Source organism: Drosophila pseudoobscura, chromosome X, assembly GCF_009870125.1.
Source record: "Drosophila pseudoobscura strain MV-25-SWS-2005 chromosome X, UCI_Dpse_MV25, whole genome shotgun sequence".
In the NCBI taxonomy this organism is placed as follows: Eukaryota; Metazoa; Arthropoda; class Insecta; order Diptera; family Drosophilidae; genus Drosophila; species Drosophila pseudoobscura.
Genome location: NC_046683.1, coordinates 37,249,784 through 37,269,364, shown reverse-complemented (window position 1 = coordinate 37,269,364; position 19,581 = coordinate 37,249,784). Strand labels below are relative to the sequence as shown.

General features: G+C 39.2%; 1 protein-coding gene and 1 long non-coding RNA gene across 2 annotated transcripts in view; one reads left to right on the top strand and one right to left on the bottom strand.

Moving 5' to 3' along the window:
- Nucleotides 1–19,581, bottom strand: part of LOC6903955 (uncharacterized) — a 64,993-nt gene that overhangs the window by 10,140 nt on the left and 35,272 nt on the right. The gene's annotated exons all lie outside the window — the stretch shown is intronic.
- LOC117184616 (uncharacterized) lies at nt 1,265–18,478 on the top strand. Its single transcript, XR_004470024.1, has 3 exons — nt 1,265–1,337; nt 16,849–17,055; nt 17,118–18,478. It is a non-coding gene; the product is annotated as an uncharacterized lncRNA (long non-coding RNA).

Genomic DNA, 19,581 nt, shown 5'->3' with positions numbered 1-19,581 from the left:
GAATAATTCTCCCCCGAACTATAGCGCAAGCTACCCACATTTTCAACATAACCATTACTATGCCAATGCTGCCTGAAAAGTAGAACTAGGTCAAAAGCAAACTCCCAAGATTACAGAACAATATCCATTCTACTGACCCTATCAAAGCGCTTTCCCACAGTGCATACATTTGAACTTTGGCTTTGACTCACTTGACCATGGTATCCTCAGTGCAAGGATTTGCAGATAATATAATTTCTCTGACTCAGCAGTACCGTTGCTATCGTCTAAGTTCCTAAATAGGAGTCAGGCTGTTGTCGCTGAAGCTAAAATGTCGGACCAGTACTTGGTTCGTTATTGTTCTTTATTTATGTAATTGACCTGCTGGTGTATCAATGTTAGCAATCGAGAAGATTAGTGCATGGGCAGCCAACAATCGTCTATGCCTAGATCCAACCATGGCAAAATGTTTGATTATCTATGCGTGGAACTTTCAAATACTCCCATGAGCTACGTAGAGAAGGTTTGATGATCACGTAAGTAAAGACTGGGAAAACGTATTGGATCTTAAGATCACTCAACATTACCAAACGAACTATACCATTGAACATTCGTATGCGGATAGCAAAAGCATACCTTGTACCTGTACTCACTTATGGGATTGAGATATTTGGTAGCTGTGGCTACCCAAACAGGCAAAAGCTAAGCGTGTGCTTTTATAATATAGGTAGATATCTGTTCGGATTAAGGCTAAATGATCGAATCTTAGCATTCTCATTCAAAATATACGAAACGAATCTTTTCAAATGGATTGACTATAAGATGCTAGAGTACTACATTAGATACTATTCACCAAACAACCCGAATAAATGCACCAAAATCTTGGATTTACTAATTCCGACAGAACAAATAATATTATCATTCGGCATAAAACTCACAATTCCGCGAGGCATTTCTTCGTCAATGCCATTCGCAAATAGAATAGCATCACATGATAAAGAGAAATAACCTTTCACAGTTCAAAAAGCAGTTAAGGGCACACCTTAAATTAGAATAAGAAAAATTAACTTCTTAAAACTAAATTAACATAGAAAAAAAATAATAGGCAAAATGGCCTAAAATTAATTAAATTAAGTTCGTTCCTAAATGAAATTTTACCGTTAAAAACTGTTGTCTATACGAAATTTTGGTATTGAAAAAAACGGTCGTTTTCCAGTATTGAAATTAAACCGTAAAATGCGGCATTAAAATATGTAGTAAGAAGGCTGCGCCTTAGCCGTTTATCCATAGATGTAACAATACCTTTAACGACGCCCCATTAATGTATTTTTACGGAAAAATTATTAAAGCAGAAGAAAGTAATTGTTTTCGAGTTTTTAAAGCCAAATTATTTTTTAATAATATACCACAAAAAATTTACAATTTTGAATTTAAAAGCATAATATTTTCCAGACGGTTAGCTGAAGCTAAAAACTGTCCGATTTTTAGCTTCTTTTTATAATTACAAAGTTCCATACAACCAAATGTAAGATTAAGTATCTGATGCTATGTGAAAAAAAGAAGCACAACCTTTGGAAAAAATAGCACAAAACACACAACGCCTAAATTGGTAAACAATCCTTGACCACACCCGGGTTCTGATAAACGATGTCTGCAGATTCTGCACGTTGAGTATTTCACAATTTTTAATCCTTTGGATGACGAAATCCAATAATTGGGATAATGAATTCCAATCGCATTTTTATGGAAAAATTTTTCTACAAAGCAAACAAACGCGATTCAGAAATTCATAAGTTCAGTGTTGATCCAGAAATGAAACTTTGAAGTTGAACTAAAACCTTAGATCGCGTAAACCTCAACTTTAAGTCTTAATCTGTGCAGCAAAAATTAAATAATAATTTAAACGAGGTGGAACGTTGTGAGTTGCTGCGGACACCGCAACTCTACGGTTATACCCGATACTAAGTCAGTATGGCTCTCATCCGGCAGACGCCGCTAATATTTAACGACACGACAAAGAGTGCGTGCGAGAGAGACAGAAAATCAGTCTGAGCGTGACGTCGGGCGCTGCGTAGCCACTGCAAATTGATTTGTTCCTTTTGGCTATAAAAATGATCTGATCTGATCCAGATTCAGCAATCTGATAGATATGGTCATTATCTATGACTCTGCGTTTTTAGTTTTCTCAAATCTGCAATATTGTGGATGCAACAGATTTTCGTCCTTTGTGGGGGCGGAAGGGGGTGGGGTGAAATTCTGAGATATACGTTTTATAGTGACATCTTAAAGGAGTGTGTGTACCAAATTTGGTTACTCTAGCCTTAATAGTCTCTGAGATTTGTGGTTGCCTCAGATTTTCGTCCTTTGCGGGGGCGGAAGGGGGTGTGGCGAAATTTGGACAGGAAACGGTCAAGGTCCGATATCACAGGAGTGTGGATACCAAATTTGGTTGCTCTGGCTTTTATAGGTTCTGAGATCCTTGAACTCATATTTTGCAATTGGCAAAACCGACCATGAAACCTGTGTGTTAGAGTGAGACAGAGCGAGAAAGAGTGAAATTGTTTTCGTGATTCTGGCTGTAATAATTATACGATCTGGTTCAGATTTTGCACTCTAGAAGATATAGGCATCTTCTACGATTCTGCGTTTTTAGTTTTTTCGTATCGTTGAAATTGTGGATGCCACAGATTTTCGCCCTTTGTGGGGGCGGAAGTGGGCGGGGCAAAGTTTTGAAATATTTTTGGAGCAGTGACATATCACAGAAGTCTGGATCCAAAACATCGTTGCTCTAGCTCTTATAGTCTTTGCGCATTAGGCGCTGAAGGGGACGGACAGACGGACAGACGGACAGACGGACGGACGGACAGACGGACAGACAGACATGGCTCAATCGACTCGGCTATTGATGCTGATCAAGAATATATATACTTTATGGGGTCGGAAACGATTCCTTCTGGACGTTACACACATCCACTTTCACCACAAATCTAATATACCCCAATACTTATTTTGAGTATCGGGTATAAAAATGCAATCCGATACCGCAGTTATTTATTTTGCGTGTGTGTGTGCTGGCGCGCGTAAGTTTGTTAGTGTGCTTGTGTCTATTGAACTTGGGTTAATTTAATCACAGTACAAATAGTATAATAATATAATAGTATATAAAAATATTTTGGTCCCAGGTCAAAAACAACAAAATAAAGAAGAATAAGCGTGATAACGGAAATTTCCGCATTATACCGTTAAATACCGCTGGGTACCTTACCAAATACCATTTTACCGTGTAAAACTGTTACAAATACACAATTTTTTGTTATTTTTTGAAAAAAAACTGTCGAATTCCATAGAAAGTAAGAACGACACTGAGCCATAAATGCCGAACGATACATAATTGTAAAATTCAATTTTAGGAGGTTTGGGCAAACAGCCTACCCTTAGCCGTTTATCTATAGATTTGTATAAACGGTACCTTATACGACGACTAGTAAATGACCCTATACAAATAAAGTTTACAACCACAATACATTTTTTTCTACTTTTCTAGAGATTTTAAAGTCAAAATACCGCAAAAAAATCAATTTTGCATTTGAAATTAATATTGACCAGAAGTAGAATGTGGAATGAAGCTACAAAATGGTCAGGTCCAATTACATACAACCAGATGTAAGATATTTAACTTATGTGAAAAAGATGCCTTACTTCTAAAAACAACGTAGAACTTCTGAAAATTAAAAACAAAACCTATAATAAATTATTCAAGAAAAATTCGCTTTGGTTCGTGGAGTAAATGTGATGTTGCATAGTGTTATCAATTGATTTAAGTTTTTGCAACAAGCAGTGTTATCGGAGGGAATGGATCTGATAAATCCCGAACCCCCAAATCTTATTTGGTTGGAGTTCCAGAAAATTATATTTCAAGAAGTAGGTACGTTTATACGTGCAAGCCTAGAAAATCCCAACTGAGAGGCAGGACTGAAGTGACAATTTACTCAAGTGCTCATAATTTACTAGAAAAGATAAACTTACAGAGGCTACTGAGCGGAAGTCATAGAAGATCTTGCAACGCCTTGACGATGAAGTATAAAAAATCCCAGGACTTTCTCCTGGTCAAAGGTTAAAAAGAAGTTCACCAAGCCATAATTTAATTTGACTGCCTTCCTATTTGTAAAATATCAGAAGAAGTGCGCGGTTAAAAAATATAAAAGATAAACAATAAAAGTTTAACAAAAGTTAGTTTATTAAAACATGTTAAGGAGTTGGCTGAACTTGAAGCAATGTGTACGCCTAAAGTGATAAGAGTTTGGAAATTGTCGAAGATTCGTTCGGAAAAAGTCAAAATTATTACTTCAGCTAAGAGCAGACACGCAACATGCCGTGGTTCGATGCACTAAAAGCGAAAAAGTAACTTTGAATGGCGATTAAAAGAATGTGTTGTAACTTCCCAACTAAAGTGTACACAAATTGTTGCCAAATTCCACAACTCGTAATACTCGCGAATTACCTAAAAGCAGCACTATCTGACCCCAACAAATATTAACTTTGCTCTGACGCCAGTTGTGTACAAATAGTCTGATTAGAAATCTCTCTGAAGTCGATTGTGGGAGGGTTTGAAGAGCGTTACCTCTGCTCCAGAAGTAATTGACTGCTGACGCTCTCTTCCGACGCAAACTCAAGCCCTACGCTGAGGTACTTTTCCTAGGCCGTTTGCCGACGACTTGCTGCTCCTCTGCACTGCTCTCTCCAGATTTACGCTGCTGACGTGTGCACTCACTTTTCCAACGTCTCCTTTGCCGACAGCCCATGCACTTCCCCAATCACCTTCTTATTTGACATTTAGCTCTCCCAGTCAGCTTCCCAAATAGATTTTAAGACCAGCTACGGCCGCGACTCTACATTTAATAAATAACATTTATACCCGACAATCAGCTAGTATGGCTGCCCTCCGCCAGAGGGGTACACAGAACGACGAAGAGTGTACGGGAGAGAGACGGAGAGAAAATAAGTAAGCGTGTGGTCTGCGTTGCGTAACCACTGCAAATTGAATTTTTCCTTCTGGCTATAATAATGATCCGAGATGATTCAAATTCTGCAGTCTGGTAGATGTGGGCATTTTTTATGATTTGTGGGCTACGATTTGACCAGTTCTGCCGAGTAAATGCGTCAAATGCGTATCCAATATCAGCAACTGTCCACAAAGTTTTATTTCGCGGCTCGCAGATAATAATTAATATCATCATCAGTAAAATGCACGTGAGCCACGAAATAAACTTTATAGGCGCTAGACGAAATTTTATTATATACAATTTATCGCATGTGCTTCACCGGTCAATGGATTCGTCGGACTCTTTAAATTCAAGAATTAGTTTTTGAGCTCGTTTATATTAATGTATCAATTAATTATAAAAAATCTTCTCCTCAACAATGGGTCCTAGTATGGGCGGTATATGTGGGCGTGGTCGGAATTCCACCAAAATTCAGCTCTCTAGCTATATTTTTAAACATTAGGCAAAAAAAAAAAAAATCTGGCCCAATGTGCAGAGTGGGGTTTTGTGTCATCGACTGCGTTACTCGGTTGTCGAATGGATGACTCTCTCATATGCCTGCCCTCTCATCCAGCCATTAGCTGGGGGCCTAACCCTAGCCCTTCGGCGGACACTCTTCCTTCGTCTCATGCTCTACTTCACCTTCTATGACTGTTTCATGCCATAATGAATAAATGTCGCATTAATTTGCACGCAAACCTGGTCCACAAGGGGTTACGTGTTCATGCGATGGCGATGGGGTCGCCTGGCACGTTCTGTTCGTTGCTTTGCTTTGCACTGTTGGTTTTTCTTGGAGCTTTGGAGGCAAATACCGCAAATCCATGCAACACACGCACACACCCAGTCATGGTAGGCAATGTCTACATGTACATACATATGCCATACAAATGCCATTTGAAATCGCGTAAGCAAGCTGAGCCGCTCGCTCTCGCTGTGAATATTTGAACTTTCTGTCACTCTGTAGTTTAATTATTATGCTTGTAATGAGGATTTTGCATATTCTAGCAGGCCAATGCCATCGTCAACCCACGCCCGGCTTCGCCGGCCTCCTGCCCGGCAATCACCGCCATCCACTTTAGGATAATTAATAGACAGAGGGACAGGTCGGACTGCAGACTGCGGACAGATGATGCAGAGCTGAGCTGGCCTGGCTTTTCCCCTCTTCCTGACAGAATTAATTAACCCATTATGGCCTGTTGATTTTGTCGGATCCTCCTCTTTCACCTTTGGCTGGAAGGACTTTTTGCATAATAATCCAACGATCTATTTGTCCATTCCACTGAGCAATTTATTTACATCCTCTGAACATTCATTTAGAAGCAAAAAAAAACTTTAACGTGCATACTTCCATCGATCCGATGGATCCGATAAGAGGATCTTTTAATTTTTTTGGTCAAAACTTAGGCAACAGAAATTTTTTAAGTCCCTACCGAAATCGACCTTCTTGTTAGACTCCAACATTTTACAAAGAATTATGGGCCTGTAGAAACCTTTTAATAGGTTCAACCTTTTTGTTAATTTTGGATACCTAAACCTTGCCAGCCTGAGTTTCAAAAATAGGATATATCTATCAATCGTGTCGAATGCTGCTTTGAAGTCTATAATGAAGGTTGGGTCGTCGCTTTTGCCTTCCATAAACTTTGGCTAAAGGCACCAGGGCGAAAATACTTTCCACTCTTTTATATGCGGCTAAGAACGTTTTATTTCTTCATCCAGTGATTCACGCTCGAAAGGACTATAGAGCCGAGGACCTTCACATTCGCAGTAAAAAATATCCCTCTCCATTCCATGATAGAAAATTATGTGGGCAGTAGCTTTCATATTTTTGCATGTTCTCTTCGAATAAAGATTCTTATAGGAATAAGGAATAAGATTTAAAAATTTGTTTATGAAATAAACAAAATTGGCTAAATAACGCTTGTCAAACCTGCACTTTTGTTGATACTAATTTATAAAATTATGTTATTATTTATTTTTGTTTTATTGCGAGAGCGTGGTTGCAGTCTTGTGGCTTCTGCAGATTTTACTGTTTTTTAAAAGTCAACAGTTCAGGAAAAACACTGCAAAAAAACTAATAAATTTAGAATTTGAAATCCCAATATTTCGAAAACGGTAAGCCTAAGATTCAATTATTTGTAAGCCGTTTGACGCTGCAGTCATTACCTTTTTAAAGTTCTTTAAAACTAGTTGTAACATACTTAAGTTATGTGCAACAATCCAAGCTAACCTCTGAAAAAAAATTAAAAGAATAAAATATTTAAAGAATTTCATTGCCTGTTTCATAGTCTTACACAGCTGATAAAGTTATTGATTTGATTGGATTGTTTGATTTTCGAACTTTAAACACACGAAAAGATATTTGTACTCACTGTACATTTGCCAAAAAATCAAGACCATTTTTAATACCCATTTCAGAGCAAATAACTTCCCTGTTACCCTGTTTGACGATACCCCTCCATTCCAAACAAGGCGGAGCCCTCACTCGATTTTTCTTAGGATATCATCGATGTCATGGCATATTTAAATACAAGCTAAGCTAATGTTCCACTACGAACATAACGAACATACGAACGTAATTTACATATCTATACGTATTTATGTATGTATGTACATATTTATGAGTATGGGGTCTTTTTTTATTGTATTTGAAGCCCTGCAATCGGTGGATGGGGTGCAAATTTCATAAGCTTTCCATTTCAATCGGACTTCTAAATATTTCCTTTCTCTCTCTGGCACTACACCCCTCCCTCTATTTCTGCTGCCCCCTCTCTCCCTTCATTTTCCTTTTGCTGTTTGTGTGGCATAAGCCCATACCGAACACCCATTTGCATTTTTATGATGCTGAAATTGCAACATGGTGCAAAAAGGCAACGACACACCATCAACAAATATTTTAAAATGTTATACATATGTACATATATGTATACATTCATATAGTAAAAAGGAGGGGGAACGTTGTGAGTTGCTGCGGCGACCGCAACTCTACATTTATACCCGATACATAGTCAATATGGCTACATTGAACGACAATGTGTGCGTGCGGGAGGACAGAAAACGTGTCTGTCGGGCGCTGTGTAGCCACTGCAAATTTATTTGTTCCTTTTGGCCATAAAAATGATCCGATCAAATCCAGATTCAGCAATCAAATAGATACGGTCATTCTCTATGATTGTGAGTTTTTAGTTTTCTCGTATCTTATATATTGTGGATGCCACAGATTTTCGCCTTTTGTGGGGGGCGGAAGTGGGCGGGGCAAAGTTTTGAAATATACTTGTAACAGTGACATACCACAGAAGTCCGGATATAAAATGTCGTTGCTCTAGCTCTTATAGTTTTGAGCGCTAGGCGCTAATAGGGACGGACAGACAGACAGGACAGGGAATATATATACTTTATGGGGTCGGAAACGATTTCTTGTGGACGTTACACACATCCATTTTCACCAAAAATCTAATATACCCCAATACTCATTTTGAGTATCGGGTAAAAAAGGGTAAATATATGAACATATGTACATATATGTATGTGTCGTGTCGGTAAAAAGGGAAAAGTGACAGCTAAAAAATAATCTTCAAGCGAAAAAACCCGAAAAATTCAAACTTTTTCAGTTTTGTCAAACTCAATGGCAAAGGCCGTGGGCGCAGAAGCAATGTAAAGGTGGAGAGCAGATGAATATGGCTTGCCGGTGAGGGGCAGAAGAGGAAAAAGTGTGACCTTCGCATTAAACATTTCAACAAAATATGCCATATAAACTGTGAAAGCCATTTGCGTTTTGATTATTGGTTATCTTTATTATTCCTTCCAACACTCATATTTAATAATCTGGATGTATGCTTTGCTCTGCAAAGCCTATGAATTATGAATATTTGGAAAGATACTTTAACATTCGAAAATGCTCATTTGGTATCAAAGAAAATATTTTCCTCTCAAAGCTTAAACTTTCGATTGCTTACGCATTGCTACAAAGGAAACACTTTTTAATTAGCTTTACACAAAATTAAACTCAAGTCATTGGCCTGGTTGAGTAGATCTTTTGAATCTCTTTACAATTCGTAATAAGCCCCCAAAATAGTTGTGATTTTCCAAACAAAAGTTGCGATTTAGCTAGGTATCTTTTTCATTGCAAATTGGGGTCTTCGGCCGTTGCAACTTGCAACTTCTTTAACAATTATTTTGAATTTTTTTTTTATGTAAGTATCCCACATCAGGTTGTATTGGAATTTGCAATTCTGAAAAACTGATATATGCAGCTATAAATTGGACCTAAATTTGTTTACAAAACGGTAAACTGCAAATAAGTAATAATTCTAAAAACAAAAATGTAAAGCCCCAAATCTACCAGAAAAAGTAGGTTTGGTTCGATGTATATATATGGTCAAAAAGTCCCTAAGGACATAAGTGATTTTAAGTAACTACAGTTTAACCTAGAGCAGACTCTGTAAGTAAATAAATAATATGTTTAGAGTTTTAACCAGTTGTAGAATTAAATGCAAAATTCACACACTTATTGATATAGCCTTTAATTCCTAAACAATAAATTCGCTCTTTTCTTATTTTCTTACGACCGAACCTCGTACTTTGATAGGAGTATGTACATACAGCGTACATACGTATATTCATAATCAGGATTAATGACCGAGTCGATATAGTCATGTCTATCTGTCCGGATTGATTGACGGCTAATTCTCAGATATTATAAGAGCTAGAGCAACGACATTTTGTATCCAGACTCCTATGATATCACACTGAAACAATTTTTTTTTTAATTTTGCCACGCCCTCTTCCTCTACCACAAAAGTCGAAAATGTGGCATCCACAACATTAGAGAAAGGCCATATCTAGCAGATTGCCGAATCTGAATCAGATCGCATTATTATGATACCCAGAAGGAACAAACCAATTAGAAGTGGTGATGCAACGCCTTCCACGCGCTTACTCATACTATCTCTCTCTCACTCTATCTTACACACTCCCAACTTTCAGTTTGCGCCCTCTGGCGGAGGGCTGACTGACTGAGTATCGGGCTTACATGTAAAGTCGCGGCTACAGCTGCGACTCACAACGTTCCCCCCGATTTTTCTGATATTAGGTTTCGGCTTCTGTCTGCATTATGCTTTGTATGGATGCCACATGAAGGAGCAGTATAGAAAAAAACGAGCGAGAGCAGTGGAATTGTGGAAGCGTTTAATGCTATTTAAAGTAATTTACCACAACGGTGGACAGGAAAGAGGCTGTGAGAGAGTGGGACTGGGAGATTCACTTACGATAAGCCGATTCCTCTAATTTAACTTCATTTGAGCGCATCAAAAATGTGCCCCTCCTGCAATTCTTTTTATGGCCGATAAGCCAAATAGCACATACTTTACATACATATAAAGGATGCGACATCTTTTTTGGCGGTATTTAAACATTGAATACCTTTGACTTTTGTCCCAGTCCAATTAACTTGAGTAGACCAGTGTTGGAATCGTCGATTCAGTAACATTTTAAACATGAACCTGAAAGTATCGTGAAAAGCAAGCACCATCTGACAACTATTCCTCGTTTGGTGCCAAATTTGGTTAAGCACGGGACAGTAAGAGATCGAGACTTGACGAGTCTGCACTTTAAATCAAAAGCTTACAAGCAAAGGTTTACGACAGCAAACCGATCATCTGAGGCAAAAAAGTGATGGAAAACGCACCAAACGGGCACACTTACAATTTCCAATTAAGGCGGCCACTTGATTGATAATGTTTTGCAAAAATTAGTCCGAATAAATTGTAACGGACTAAGTTAAAAAAAAGTATCGAGATATTTGAAAATTGGTTGCCTTTTTTTCCAAGGTCTTTAATGTTTACCTTCCGACATAAAAGATGGCGCACCCTGTACATATACATATATGTACATCCATAGGTACACATGCATATGTATGTTTGTCTGCTATCGTAAAAGACAAGTTTAAGCATCACTGAACACGTCGAATTTTCGGCAACAGGTGAATAATTTCAGTTGCCTTTCGGCTCATAATTAAATTAATTAAAGCCTAAATTAATCAATGGCCTTACAAGCATGAAACTGAATTGGATTGGGTATGCGTGAGAGGGGGCACGTAGTGAGCCGCAGCAAGGGCCGCGTCTCTACTTTAGCAATAACACTGTGCAACACCACATTTCCGCGGTAAACCAAAACTAATTTTTCTGATAGATATGGGCTTTAAGACATTTAATACATTTTTTTTCCAGTGTTTTTTTTTTAATTAAAAAAGAAGAACTGGTACTTTTCAATGTTTTTTTCAGAATTTGTGCTTATTCTTTCACCTTTTTAACCTAACTATAACCCAAACTCAGTGTAGCTTAAGCTTACCGTTTAGAAAATGTAAAACTTTTAAATTCGAAATTGATAATTTGTTGCGCTCTTTTTTTCCAACAGTTTGACTTTCACTTTACGGTCTTATGACGCCTTTTAAAGGTTTATAAGGGTAGGTTTCGCGGGTATCTGATATAATGGTCTCGTCCCAAAACAATCCGAGACATCCCTTCCCTCTTGTCGATGTTCCCTGAACATGGTTAACTGCTAAGCGTTTCGGCACACACCGAGTCAGAGGCACTGAGCCCTCATACCCAAAGAGATTCGGTGGACAGAGACTGTTTTGCCCAATACGAGGGACATACAAAATGTTCACTCCCACAAACACAACTTGCTTGTTTACACAGCCTGCACATAGCAGCATCGTGGTCGAGACGTGCAATTAATTGAGCTGACTCCGTCTTCGATTTGAGGCCAAGTAACGGGTCTGGAGTCAGCCCCAGAGCGCTCATAAAATCGAGTGCGCACCCACAAGTGCAGACGAACGCAAAGACATACAGAGCATTGCCTGCTTACGTGCACTCCAAAGCTAAATCCAATAAATTCAGGTAACCAAAAACCAAAACTGGCAACTGAACTGGCTCTTGTGAGACTGGCATGGAAATAATCTATTCTTTTTACTTCATATCTTATATTCCATATTTTAATACCCAGTTTCATTAGGCTTAGCTTGTGGTCAGGTGCTTTAATTTGTTTCTGTTGCATAACAAACTCTCAAAGCTGTCTAAAAAGATTGTGCGGTTTTCAATCAAAACCCACAGTAAACCATTGTATTATGAACAAGTGAAAAACTTAAGTTAAAATAATGTTGTTTTTGAATTCCCCTTATAGATCTATCCTTCCTCATTACTAAACGAGGGGGAACGTTGTGAGTTGCTGCGGATACCGCAACTCTACATTTATACCCGATACTTAGTCAGTATGGCTCTCCTCCTGCAGACGCCGCTAATATTGAACGACACGACAAAGACTGCGTGCGAGAGAGACACAAAATCAGTCTGACGCGTGACGTCGCGCGCTGCGTAGCCACTGCAAATTGATTTGTTCCTATTGGCTACAAAAATGATCCGATCTGATCCAGATTCAGCAATCTGATAGAAATGGTCGTTATCTATCTATTCTGCGGTCTGTGGTCTATCTGATTCTGCGTTTTTAGTTTTTTGGATACCAAATTTGGTTGCTTTAGCTTTTACAGTCTCTGAGATCTAGGCGCTAATGTTTTACTCTAAGCAAAGCCGCCTATGCTACGTGTGAAATTGTTTTCTTGTTGCTGGCTATAATAATAATACGATCCAATTCAGATTCCGCAGTCTAAAAGATATGGTCATTCTCTACGATTCTGCGGAGGGACGGAGAGACGGACGGACAGACAGGGCTCAATGGACTCGGCTATTGATGCTGATCAAGAATATATATACTTTAAGGGGTCGGAAAAGCTTTCTTCTAGACGTTACACACATCCACATTCAGCAAAAATCTAGTATACATACGTCTATACTCATTTTGAGTTAAAAATCATTTTCGATCTTGCATACAATAATTGCGTGAGGCCATGAGGATATAAGATAATAGATCACTCTTTATAGATCATAGATCTCCTCCTTTTAAAAGATTCCGAGTTATCTGAAGCTTTGCGTAGCACAGATTCAGATTGCGAAATCGTAATATTAATAATGGGATAAAAGGACAGAATATAATGAGTCGCCTTCATTCTAAATAGATAAAAGATATATTTTTTTCTTTAATAGAGGGATACCGCTAGGGAATATTCGGAAAAAAAATCTGACCGATACATGAACAACGTTGATCCGCTAAAAATTTTCCATATCGCGGGTACCTATAAAGCTAAATTGCTACACTACTTCCCCGGAACTCAAATATTACAGCGTTCAAGCTTAAACTGATATTACTTCTAACGGAGGATCCAATTGGCGCCATTAGTGGTACCGAACAAGGAACAGCACAAGGGACCCCGTCAATTTTGAAGAAATTGAACCAGGCCCGTCCATAGAAATTACACCTATTAAAGCGTCGATTGTTACCAGGGAAATCAAATTGCTAAAGTAATGCAAAGTAAAAATGGTAATGTTATAATATACCTGAAGAATCGACTTCGGACCATTTCATACCCAATACTCAAAGAGGATAGGGGTATAATGAAATATATATGAAGGACTTGGTAGGAAGCCACAGAAAGCAACAGAGGCTGCAAGTATAGCTGAGCAAGTAACAGAGAAAGCAACAGAAAAAGTAACAGAGAAAGTCACAGAGAAAGTAACATAGCAAGTAACAGAGAGAGAGACTAGAAACGGCCGTCGAACCTAAGAGAGGAGAGCCTCAACGATCGACGCAAAGAAGTTCAGTACCAAGCTCTCACTCAAGCACACGCAAATTACTAGCGCAATGGAAATTGTAACGAATCTACATAATATTCATAAATAAAAACTAAATGTAATAAAACCTGGGTCCTGGATTAAATTATAACTACGGAAAACTTGGGGCCACATATGTACATATGTATGTGTGTATAGTAATTATACGATCTGGTTGAGATAGATAGTCATCCTATACGATTCTGCGTTTTTGCTAGTATCTTTAAAAATGTGGATGCCACAGATTTTCGTCCTTTGTGGGGCGGAAATGGGCGGGGCGAAGTTTTGAAATATTTTTGTAGCAGTGACATATCACAGAAGTCTGGATCCAAAACATCGTTGCTCTAGCTCTTATAGTCTTTGAGCACTAGGCGCTGAAGGGGACGGACAGACGGACGGACGGACAGACAGACAGGGCTCAATCGACTCGGCTATTGATGCTGATCAAGAATATATATACTTTATGGGGTCGGAAACGATTCCTTCCGGACGTTACACAAATCCACTTTTACCACAAATCTAATATACCCCAATACTCATTTTGAGTATCGGGTATAAAAATTGCATTATTCCCGCAGTTCACAAATTTTTCACGCTTTTCCTCTTAAAAAAAGCCAGATCTGACGGGAAAAAAGCGTAATCGGCAGCACTGGTCATATGGACAGCAGCAAAACTTGAGCAACTGTGTGCCAGCTGAACAAATGGCTCAATAGTCCACACATCTGTGTGTCGCTTATTTATGATTGCAACATACCGAAAAATAGATGAGAGCTATGCCACAACTTCTCCAACAGCAGGCTTTCAGCCAACATCCAAAACCGAGTGAGCGGGAACGATGTATGTAAACAAGAAACATCAAGAGCTATATGTAGTTACATCTGTGTAAATTTGCATAATTCTCAAAAAAGCTTTAGGCCCTGTTATATTTAAGCGAGCTTCTGGCACACTCTGGGACTGTGGGCTGTGGAAGAATGAAAAGCCCAGCCATGAAACAATAACTTTTTCCTTTCTGGAAAGTTTAATCGGCTTGTAGATAATGTTTTCCTGAAGTCGTTCTGGGCGATGCCTACCAACTAAATATTTACAATCTACATGCACGAGGAGCTGGAGACGGGATGTGAGGTCCAATCGGTTTAGATCTGTTTTTGATGTTGGATAGTGTTTGTGTGTGTTTTTTGTCTTATACCCACAACTATAAGAGTTAAGGCATACAGGCAGGCTCCGTTTTTCATTTACTTTTGCGGATTACGCTTTTAGCCAAAACGTTTCGTTTTCGTTTTAAGGTGCTCCAGTTTTCACATATTTTTTTATCGATATGTTTCTTTTTTCATCGCTTCTGGCAAACAAAAACAACTGAGCTTGCTGCTTTGCTTTACATCGTGATTAAAATGCCTTTTATTTTTTCAATTGCTTGTTTTGAAGCAAAACGATTGCAGAAAAGTCCGAATTAAATTGGACGGGAAACAGCTGTGCTCACCCAGATGTTCTGTTAAGCGCATGTTCCAAGCACAGTCTGAGCTGTTACATGCACATTTGTGCTGTTATACGCAAAAATGTATTACTTGCCAACGTTCCGATAACCAAATCGGAATGCGTCAGCTGCCTACACCAAAACGAAATTTGTTGTTGCTGTGGCCAATTTTGTCCGAACTAAATTTGAGGTTGGGTTAAAATAAAATTATTTATAAAGAAAGCACAAGTTATATTACCCTGATATAGGGTATATTTCCTGATAAGTTTATGTTAATGCATCAATAAGTCATCTATTTTTTTCCTTTTGCAATTAAGGTTCGTTTTGTTGTAGAAAAAGCCGTTTACTTTTCATTTCATCAACGAAAATGTTTTCGTTTTGAAAACGAAGAAATCTTGCGGAATGGGAAAAAGAGAGCCCCAATTTATGTGATTTCAAAAGTAAATCGGAAAACTTTTGTGAAGGTGACAAACGGGGCCTGGCTGATATATTAGTTTTGGGTAGATGTGTGTAACAGTCAGAAGCAAGAATTTCCAACCTATTCTTGCGATTGCCTGCCTTTTATCCGCGCTACAGCGCTATAAATAGCGCTGTGTCTATAGCGCTGTTCGTTGTCTGCTCGACGATAGCGCGATCTTCTGCTTATAGAGTGCCGGCGAAGATCGTGTGTTTCGAGTCCTCGCAGTACTCCAGCCTACGTGAAGTAATACCTGAAAGCATTTAGCCTTGCTCCTCTTGATGGCGCTTTTAATGCCTTTCGTTTCGATCTGAAGTGCTCTTCGTTGAGTCAGTACGCGTGATCGCCTCTAGATCTCTGGATTCTTCGTCTGGTGGCACAGATGTCGGCCCTGACCTTGGCGATCTGCGCGTGCTCCTCCTGTTGGGCGGGTGGGCGATCTCGATTAGTATGGCGCGGTGGTCGCTGTGCCAAGACATACTCGGATCTAAGCCCAGCTCAGTTATCATACACTGCGACTCATAAGGATTTCAGGCTACGCAGGGGTCCTTGGTCCTGTTATTTTAGTCCTAGACCGCGGAAAGCCCCAGACAAATCACTTGACTCGCACACCTAGCTTCTGATGGCAGACCATTGGGGCACTGCATTGGAGTGGTGGAGCCGAACGGGTAGCGGTAAGGACTCAAAGGCTCGAAAAGGAAAAGGGTTATGTCTTGCACCAAACTACGATTGTTTTTCTAAATGGCACTGCTTTCCTTGTTATTATCCTGTGGCTGCATCTGCTGCTCGAACTTGTTACTGGTAATGTTTTTCCTGGATTTGTAGGCGTGCCTATGGGGTGCGCCTCGGGATGCGAGTTTTCATTGAGCTTTAAGATACTATCTCAATGGCAAAATAATTAAAATCTGTGCGGAGAGATAGCAGGAACAGGAGCAGACGCAGACAGGCACAGACAGACATACAGCAGACAGGGTCAGGGCACTGGGCTCAGGGCTCAGGGAACAGTACTGGGAGTCAGAGAGCGATTATGCGCCGCAGTACATAAATAAATCACTGGGCTGTCAGCGGTTTTGGTATTTTACAAGCTGTTGTCATCGCTGCCCCACCAGCTCCAGCCGCTCCATCAACGGCAACAACTGAGACCATATCGATTTAATAAAATATTTATTTCATTCGCAGTCATCGCCTTCGCGCAGTCAGCCTTGAACAGGGCCTGGAAGAGCCCAGGATGCGTATGAGTTATGAGCCCCAAATGCCGAAAGCAAATCAACGCTAAGCTGCCCCAACTGAGAGCTCTTCAGACACCTCTCGTCAAGGAAATGGCTACAAAAATTACTTCCCTTCGTCGAATTCTGGACCGCTTCGTTTTCTATTTCTGTGGCTGCGGTATTGGTTATTAATTTCTCATTCGATTCCTAATTCTATTCCCATTCCCATTTCTATTACAGTTCCAGTTAGCTTGCAATTGGTGTGGATAAGAAAGAAGGAAGGAATGGAGGAGAGGCGGAAAGGCTCAAATAATATCAAGCATATTTCAAGGACACGTAAATGGAATTCGCTACGTGCGACCGCTGAAAGCCCTAGAAGGAACCACAAAAATACAAACACAATGTGTAGGACGGGAACTGAGGAAGAATGTCCATGGCGTGGTGTGGGGAAAAGGGACAGACAATGTCCCAATGGTGTGGTTCCTATATTTGATTCACTAAGTAAGGGTATTCAGAAGATTATCAGAACGAATAGGGGTGGAAAGGAATAGCTATAAAGAATGGATTTACCGGCCGAATATAGAATATAGAAAGGTACAAATATACTTCGCAACTTAAACTCTGAAACTTTAAAGCATTTAAAAGAATTGTCCATTGGTTGTAGTGAAGATTGACAAAAACTATTTCCCCCATTACTTTCCCAGGATATACATTCGAATTTACCTTCGTTTCCTGCTTGTTTGCTGTGTTGTGTGCTTGGCTAAATAATTTTTGATTTTGTTTCGTTTTTGTGTATCTGAAAGTGTCTGGGTGTGATTTAGGAAATACTACTTGGATATGTGCAGATAATGGTTAACATACATACATGTATGTGTATACAGCTACATAATACATATACGAATATATTGTATGTACATTGTACAGATTTGAACATGCAATGACAGGAGCCAAAGATCAGCCATGAAAAGTTAATAGTTTACTGAAGCGACAAAAAGTGGGGGAGTGCCACTGTCTCTCAGCGAAAACTACCCTACTTTTTCATTGGCTTCTATTACTCATAAATTAAGCACATCAGCCAACTTTAGTTCTGCGTTTATTTTTGACCTTCTGTGTTCTTTAACGGTGCGTGCTTGGCAAGGATGGTGTTCATACTTAGTATACTTATCAATACGTGTAATCATTTTAATCACTTTAATCATTGATTGCCAGCAGAAACATACACTTTCACTGAAATCGCCAAATTCCCCTAATGCGTTTCTATGCACAGCTATGTTTTTCGTCTTATTGACTGACACATCGCTCCCGCTCGTTTACAGCTAATAGTATCACCGTATTAATACGGTAAAGATAGCTTTCCTTGGAATGTGAGAGCTATACAGAGGCAGAGATACCGATTTGATAACTGGTATAATTACATGTTTATGCATAGCCCTCAAAATTATGCTGAAAGTCGATCAAGCTTAGTTTACATTCAATAAGCTGAATTTAACTGCGCGTCGATTCTAAGCAAACAATTTTTAAATATTTTTTATACAAATCAATTTTGAATTAAAAAAATGAGAACAGTTTAACTTTATGCGAAAACTGTAAGATTTTCAACATATTGAAGACTTTTCAATACTTTTCCACACAAATCCCAAGGACCCAAGATTGCAAGGTGTTTTTGGTTTTCTTAAAAAAGTAAAAAAAAAAACGTAGTCCTTTCCTTTTCCAAATAGACTTCAAATCCATGATCTCCTCCCTCTTTGGTGGAATGGTAACGTATTGTTAGACATTCAAATATCCAATATACATACACATACTCCTTTCCTCAACTCTCCAGCACCTTTTTTTTAATAAATATATAAATATCATTCTCCCCCAATTTCGCCATTTTAGTTGTGTTTCATGATAAATGAGCATAATTATACCCGATACTCAAAATGAGTATTGGGGTATATTAGATTTGTGGTGAAAGTAGATGTGTGTAACGTCCAGAAGGAATCGTTTCCGACCCCATAAAGTATATATATTCTTGATCAGCATCAATAGCCGAGTCGATTGAGCCATGTCTGTCTGTCCGTCTGTCCGTCCGTCCGTCTGTCCGTCTGTCCGTCCGTCCGTCTGTCCGTCTGTCCGTCTGTCCGTCCCCTTCAGCGCCTAATGCTCAAAGACTATAAGAGCTAGAGCAACGATGTTTTGGATCCAGACTTCTGTGATATGTCACTGCTCCAAAAATATTTCAAGACTTTGCCCCGCCCACTTCCGCCCCCACAAAGGGCGAAAATCTGTGGCATCCACAATTTTGACGATACCAGAAAACTAAAAACGCAGAATCGTAGAAGATGACTATATCTTCAAGAGTGCAAAATCTGAACCAAATCGTATAATTATTATAGCCAGAATCACGAAAACAATTTCACTCTTTCTCGCTCTGTCTCACTCTAACACACAGGTTTCATGGTCGGTTTTGCCAATTACAAAATATGAGTTCAAGGATCTCAGAACCCATAAAAGCTAGAGCAACCAAATTTGGTATCCACACTCCTGTGATATCGGACCTTGACCGTTTCCTGTCCAAATTTCGCCACACCCCCTTCCGCCCCCGCACAGGACGAAAATCTGGGGCAACCACAAATCTCAGAGACTATTAAGGCTAGAGTAACCAAATTTGGTACACACACTCCTTTAAGATGTCACTATAAAACGTATATCTCAGAATTTC